Raw genomic sequence first — 7,694 nt, forward strand, 5'->3', positions numbered from 1 at the left:
TTTTTTTTTTTTTTTTTTGCGGTGCCTTGGCTCCACAATTCATCTTTGTGCTCTGGACTGCAGTGTATTGATTTGCTGTGCAAGCCTGCTAAGTTAGAGAGCCTCTGGCCAATCAGAGGACAAGTCCTCCATGCCTTTCTGCTTTCAAAACAGCTGAAGTAGTAATAAAGATGAATACAGGGTTTCAGGCTGAGCTGAGCTGTCAGCTGAAGCCCTGCAGCCGCAGTAGTGGTAGTGGTAGTAGTAGTAGTAGTGATATCAGTACTACAAGTTACAGTGGGTGCTAAGTGGTGGTGTGGTGTTCTACTTGCACAGATCATCTCTTTACTAAAATCTGTACCTTTATAGTGAAATGTGAGCTTGCAAATAACAAAGCTTCCCTCCACTTCAGGGGAATCCTTTATCATCTCCGGTGTTACAAAATACTGATGGAAGAGAAACAAAAGGATACAACAGAAAGCAGTTGCTTAAAGAACTGTGGGTCAAAACTTCCCCGGTTTAAATGTGCTGAAGAGGAAAGTTTCCACTGAAACCAGGGACTGGGAAAGATTTTATGCAGTGGCATATCTGTTTGAAATATGAGTTTTCTTCCATTTTCCAGTTAACATATTAAATATATAGCAGGCCACCCTTGTGCTTGCTGTTAGATAACATAATAAACATCAGTAACAAGGTAGAGTATTTGTACTTCTAAAGAGTGGCATTACAGTCCATTAACAGATGGAGTTAAAGAGCTTGCTTATCAGGCTTTTACTCACAGAAGACTTGCACTATTATTTTACTTTGGGTCAAGAAGTCCTTTATTGAATTAGCAATGCAAATGTGTGTTACTTTATGCGTGTGGAATTTGAATGTGTTGAACAGCCTCCCTCTAAAGCACTTGGGGCTTTTTTACAGATTTACTGTAGGCAAGAGTTCCAACTTGTACTTTGAATGTTTCTTTTTGTTTGTTTTATCCACTATAAAGACATCTGTTGTACATGGCTCTCTACCCTGGCCTCTATTCAGTTTCCACTGACTTCCATGAACTCCATTACAAAACCCAAGCGCACCACTCTCTTTGCACCCTTCTTCATGTGATTCTTGAATACAGATCTGTGACATGCAGTAAAACAGAAGGATGGTAATCTCTCTTGCCACAAAGCATGATAAAGCCATTAAAGAGGAATAATAGCCATCCTGAGCAAAGTACACACCCTCGTGACTGTTGCTCCATAGCTGATTGACAGTGGTGAGTATAAGAAACCATGCTATAATAGTTTAAAAATAAGGAAACCTGAGACAAAGACCTTTATCAGTTCTAAAAACAGAGTTATCTTTTCCATACAGTATTGGCACTAGCCTGTCTAATGCGCTGCCTTTGCCTATTGTTAACCAACTAAAATGATCAGTGGTAGTCAAAGGGGAAGGGAGCTGGGCATGAAATAGGAGCTTGACTTCTGACATTTGCCAATCCTGTTCATTAAAGAACTGGCCCAAAGTCAAAAGTGCCATGTTGTTATTGTCTGACCAGGCTTTCGTACAGCTTTCTGGGTGTTCTGCAATAAAGCATTTTGATCTGACAGATGTAATAATAAATACTGTAGCCCAGCTGCCAGTTTGGCCTGGCAAGGTTATTCATAAGTCTTAACTAGGGGTGTTTGCTTTAATGAAAAATGTTAACGGAAGAATAGTTTGCACATGAGATACTCTCTCTAGCAAAGGGGGTTTTTGGGGGGGGGGTTGTTTTTTTTTAATAGTATATGTAGGATTTGCGGTGGACTGCCTTTTGGATCCCCAGAACTCAAATGGTGAGTGTAGGATTGTGACATGTTTGTAGCTACTTAGTGGTCTGTACTGCATAATAAGACTGTTTGAAACTTCCAGGCAGCAGCAAGGAGCTTACTCAGAAGTAAGGCTTCTAGCCCTACTATGGGACTGGCTGATTCCAGTTCCATCTTGCAGAAGGCAGCGGTATACACGCATGTACCCAGTGTGTGACTGTACTGTGGTCAACTCTTGACTACTACAGCAATATCTGTACACAGGGGATCTCTCTTCAAAACATGTTCACAATGAATTGGCAGGGAAGAAAACACTGCTAATGCAGGGTGGAAGGGAATCTTTGTTTTTCTTTCCTCCTGGTAACTGTTAGTCAGCCTGAGAGGTCCAAGCTGTTTGCTCAGCTGGGAAAGCCCCAGTAACAATGAACCAACATATCCAAAGAGCTGGTCCCAAAGAAGGAACATTATGACAGCCACACAAAACAGCATGATATATCTTCCCCCCTTTCTTATTAAGGATAACATTTGGAAACATTTCAGAGTGAAATAACACAATAGGGAGAAAGACAAGGAGGTAAAGTTATGACTAACTGCTGCTATTGATGCTGAGCAGTGAAGTGCCCTATGCCCTTCTATCGCCCACAGCAATTGCCCATCATTACTGAAAAACCTGGGACAGAAGAAGCAGGAGGGTAAAACTGCAGGTGGCAGAAATGTGGTCTGATGTTAGTTGGGATGCAAGGAAAAGCACAGGTTCAGGGGGGACCTGGTGTCTGCCTATAAATACATAAGGGGTGTGCATCAGGATCTGGGGGAACGTCTGTTCACCAGAGCACCCCGAGGGATAACAAGGACCAACAGTCACAAACTCCTCCAAGACCATTTTAGGCTGGACATAAGGAAAAATTTCTTTACTGTCAGAGCCCCCAAGGGCTGGAATAGACTCCCTCCAGAAGTGGTGCAGGCACCTACTCTTGGACTCATTCAAGAAATGTCTGGATGCTTATCTTCCTGGGGTCGTTTGACCCTAGCTGACTTCCTGCCCCTGGGGCAGGGGGCTGGACTTGATGATCTTCAAGGTCCCTTCCAGCCCTAACATCTATGAATCTATGAATTTCTACAAATCCATGCCACTGTCATAAGGGAGACCATAGGTCCCCACTTCTAGATTGCCTCCACCCAACCCTAGAATATGGCACCTATCACCGTAAAGTACTATCTTATTTTACTAAAACTCCAACTGATCCGAAATGCAGCAGGCGATCTCCTTAATAGAAACATTGTTAAAAATGTGACTCCAGTGCTCTCTGCACTAGCTCCTCACTGGACTGAATCCAGTTGAAGGTTTTAGTGTTGAAACTGAAAGATCTCTCAGGGAATGGCCTCAGCTGCCTGTGAGTTTACATATTCCTCCAGGACCACAAGCATGGCCTCCTCTCACCACTACATTTCACTGTGTCCAAGAGGTGGACCTTTCCCAGAAGCTGGATGTGACTAGGGAATGTACTTCTGCAAGGGACAAAAATAACCACTAGACGTAATCATTTTTGGGAATAGATGTCAAACTCGATCCTGTGTCTTCCTCTCTATAAGTTATATGTATATGCTATAATTAAGCTATTTTTCCCGTAGGCTGGTAAGGAAAGAAGAGAAGGAGCAATTGTTATTGTTATTTTATATGCCTGAGAGCTGCTCAGCCATTACAATAAAGAAAGTCATAAATTACCTAGGCAGACATGTTTTGAGATGCAGCTTGAAGTGCGATGGACAGTTGGTGCCCCAGAGAAATACAGGAAAGGTACCCTAGGCAGTAGAAGCTGTGCAGAAGAAGGCTTTCTCACTAAGAACAGGTGAGGCTGTGTGTGGACAAAAATGGAAGTTGGCTATACATCCATAGATTAACTCATCTTGATGTAGGAGGAATCCTCACAACATTTGGGACATACAGAAAACCGGTGAAGGGAATTCGCATATACCCCTCTGCCTGATGGTTATTTCAGCAAAAGAGATTCAGAGGTTTGGTCTGTAGGGCATTTTCTGTAACGTTCCTCCTAAAAGAAGTTCACCGAACCACGTTTGAGAGGGTGGGGTAAATTTGTACTGCAGGCTGAGGTGAAATGGCCACACAGCTCCCAGGAATGTTAATAGGGGATTTGTAGCATAGCCCTCATGCCTGATGCATGACAAAGTTTGTGTATGGATCCATGGCTCTATTGGGACATGGAGTCCTGGTGGGTGAATTTTTGGGGGCAAGCTGCTGAAATAAAATGTTGTGCTTCTTGGCCACAAAACTCACGTCTGCGGAACAGCAACACTCTCTTTTAGATTCTGTGCAGACTTCTTGCTGGTGCATTGCATTAATATTAAATTAACAACACGCTACTCACATGGAACTTACAGTCTAAAAAAAGCTCACATTATGCTGTAAGCCTTTTATTACAAAATAATAGCAGTCGTGAGGTTAAAGTTTGTTCATACAGTTTTCTATAGAACATCTGTACATTTTTATGGGGGATGAAAGCAAGGTTCCATGTGTAGCTTAGTCATAGGAATATAGATAATGAATAGTTTGTTGAATTTTCCTTTTGTTTTTAATATTCACTTACATTCATAGAGAGGCTTTCCATGTAAAGCATACCAGATCATTTTTGAGAGAGCTTTGATTTCTATAATTCTAATGTTTCTGTTGGCATTCTGCAGAGATTGTATGCCTGATATGAAAGGGACTCAGGCCTTCAGGATGTTGCTTGTAACTGGAGGCACAACTCAGAAGGGCTCTGAAGTGGACTGTGGTCTGCATTTGAGATAGGAAAGAAGAACCAGTGGATCCATGTGAAGCAAGACCTTGAAAAGCTTTATTAGGACCAGATTCACTGAGAATATTAACCAGCATCCATGGAACCATGAAAGCTCACGTAGACTTCAAAATCCAAATAATTCAGGGCTTTTGTGGCCTTCCATGATACAGAAGCTGGGCAGAAATTTTTTTAATTGAATCTGGCACTAAATAAGCAAAAGAATTGTATAATCAGTGCTTGGTTTAATAGGAAGCCAGGGAAGCTCTTTAATATTAGAGTGATACGATGGAAAAGTATAGTCCTAGATAAAGTCCTGGCAGCTGAGCCTGGCAGAAATTTGCCTGCAAGCAAAACTAGCGGGGAGTCCAAAAAACAGGGTATTGTACTAATTAACTTGGACAAAACAAGAATATGTACCAGAATCTCAACATCTTGTCAAAAAAACATATACTATACCTCAGTCTGCAAACGCTGTGAGAATGCCTAATGCAGTATCTTAACAGTAGCACACACACTCATGCACACCTCTCCACCCTCCAACACTCTCCTCTTTACTCAGAGGGCAAGCCTATTGAGAAAGCCTTGAACCCCTGATTTTTTCCTTATTTGATTCCTGTTTTTTAGAGCCCTTGCATTGTGCAAGTACTTTACCTCACTGTTGAGTAAGTGCTGGACACAGTTCCAGAAATCCTCAGTACCCTTCCAGGAGTAAGCTACCAGTGGAGGTTACTAGAAAGTAGTAGAGGTACCTCTGTTTCCTGTCAGACTGATAACTTGGCTTTAAGCAGGGATCCTGGAATAGTTGTGCCAAAAGATTAACAACTCAGTTCTGGTGTGCACAAGTCACTGGGGCCAGAACCATTAATTATATGATCATTATATAAGGACCTGCACTCAAAAATGACTCCATCACTATGAACACAGAAACCTAAAGGAGCCACGGGACAAGGGAGGCAATCCATCAGGCAGGAGTCTCAAGTACTGTCGTCACATGCAACATTTGTATGCAACATGGAATGTTTCTTCTTTTGTATGATAAAAATCCTGTCCGTATTTTATCTTTGTGTGCTTTGGCATTTTTGTGGATCTGGGAGCTCTTGACCATCAGAGGGATTGCTACATGGAAATGGCTCTCATTGATCCCCATGGAATATTTAAAGAAAGCACAGAATTCCAGGGATGACAATGTAAATGCCATTAGATCAGCTCCAGCTTTGGGGATTTCTGGAAGAGTAGACAAATGAATCTAGGTATATTCTGAATACATCAGATAACTGAACCCAGACATGATGGTGAGGTCACCCAAGGGAGCATGTAGGCATTTCAACAAACAGAGCATATATTGTACACCGAAATCAAAGTTATCTAATAATGACTACCCTGCAGCTAAATGGATGCTTTTTTTCCACAGCTGAATCCTCAGAAGGATGATGTAGTGTTTGTTCACTCATTGTCATATGCCTAGTTAAAACAATCAAGATGTGAAAAAAAGAGAGATTAAACAACATGGTTATTTTGGGTGCTTTGGCCAACCTTGTACACAATGAAGTCATAGGAAGAATGGGGCTCTACCTTTCTGTTTGTGACTGGCTGTGTACTGGTTAAAACTGTGGTCCTGGGTACTGTTCCTGGTTCCTGGGGATGCTGGATAGTGCCTGTAGTTATTCTGATTTTATTTCATTACGGGTTTAAAACCTGGACTAGATTTTCTGAAAGGTCAATACACTGTCAGAACAAACCTGGGTCCGTCTCTGAGTCAGCCTGGGTGGCGTAATAGCTCCATGTCGTGTCCTCATAGATCTGAGGTCTGGACATGAAATTAGATAAAACATGATGCTGTCACCTGAATGGAGCAGGTATATAACACATGGTATACAGAAGCCCACAGCATGGCTTATTTGGGGAGGAGAAAATCCCTGCATAAAACAGCTGGAGGGCTGCATAAATTCTAATTTGTTTCCTTCACAACAACTTATTGAGTAGGAGGAACAGTCATCCAACCCATGACTCCTACACACAGTGGTGCAGGTAAGGCTTGTGGCCATTCTAATTGTAAGATATCCCAAGATTTGTGGGGCAGTCCCTTGGAGAACAGGCCCAAGGTTTATTGCGGGGGTTCAGTACTTCCTTGCTCCTGTTGTGGACCCAATCAAGCTCCCCTTGCTGGACACTCACCAGACTGTTGTGTTTAGGTCCCAGACCTACGTGCTTTATTTTTTTTTAAGTGTCTCTGGGGCTATATGCACACAACTGAATTACCGCAAGGGTGTGACTTTACCCTGCGCTGGCCACTCTGGTAATTTCATGCCTGAATGCCTTTATGCTGCAGTAAACGTGCAGCAGTTAACCCCTAAATTAACCCCTCTTGTTGGTTCCGTAATTTCTTATGAGTGGGATATGTGACGTGCAAAGGCCTAATGGCAAATTTTGGTGCCGTGAGCTGGGGGGAAGTCTTACTAGAAGCTCAAAAGACACCGGCTGCTGCTGCTGGCACAGCGCAGTATCCCCTCACAGTATGGAGGCTGCTGCCACCACTGTTGCTGCTGCATGGGCTGTCCGCACACCAGCATAGGTACTGCTATTGTTATGGTTGTTGATGCCTCAGGCACTCAAGCACTTGCAGCCATTCCTGCTGCTGCTGCTGTACCAGCTCTCTAGGGGCTGTCATTCTAGTGTACCCTCTAAATCGGCTCCTGAGGGGGCTCACCCCTAGCTACACTCCTGATGATATGTGACAGGGCCCTCCTTGGCCCATGGGTGATTTATTATGCACTGAGGATTGGCATTACATATAGAATTCATAATATTAACTGGAATTCAGATTATTATTGCTCCTTCCTCCCAGAGTACTTGAAGAGTGCCCTGCTTGCGTATCTCCCTCGAGACCATCTATCAGAGATGGTTTGTGTGATATAGAGAAGGGAAGGCCACAGTGTTGGGTGGGGGGATCAGCATTACTTCACCCACACCCTTAGAAGTTGCCCAGCCTTTGTACCTAGGACAAGAGTTGCACTGGCGTTCTGCAGCTCACCCTGGTGAGTTCTGAGGGGGGAAGTCCCCACTCCCAGGACCCCAAGACAAGCACTGATGGGTCTCCTCCTCCCTGCTCCCTGTCAGACCCCACTACTAGTCC

General features: G+C 43.3%; 1 long non-coding RNA gene across 2 annotated transcripts in view; it reads left to right on the top strand.

The window, feature by feature from the left end:
- Positions 1 to 5,207, top strand: part of LOC109301693 — a 6,832-nt gene extending 1,625 nt beyond the window's left edge. Inside the window, exon 3 of one of the 2 annotated variants that reach the window (XR_002098571.1) lies at positions 5,186 to 5,207. This is a non-coding gene — a long non-coding RNA (uncharacterized LOC109301693). Of the gene's footprint in view, positions 1 to 4,463 lie in introns of both variants that reach the window. The other variant, XR_002098570.1, reaches the window with a different exon arrangement.
- Positions 5,208 to 7,694: the final 2,487 nt, after the last annotated feature.

The sequence above is a fragment of the Gavialis gangeticus genome, unplaced genomic scaffold (genome assembly GCF_001723915.1).
Source record: "Gavialis gangeticus isolate Ggan-Ray unplaced genomic scaffold, GavGan_comp1, whole genome shotgun sequence".
NCBI lineage: Eukaryota > Metazoa > Chordata > Crocodylia > Gavialidae > Gavialis > Gavialis gangeticus.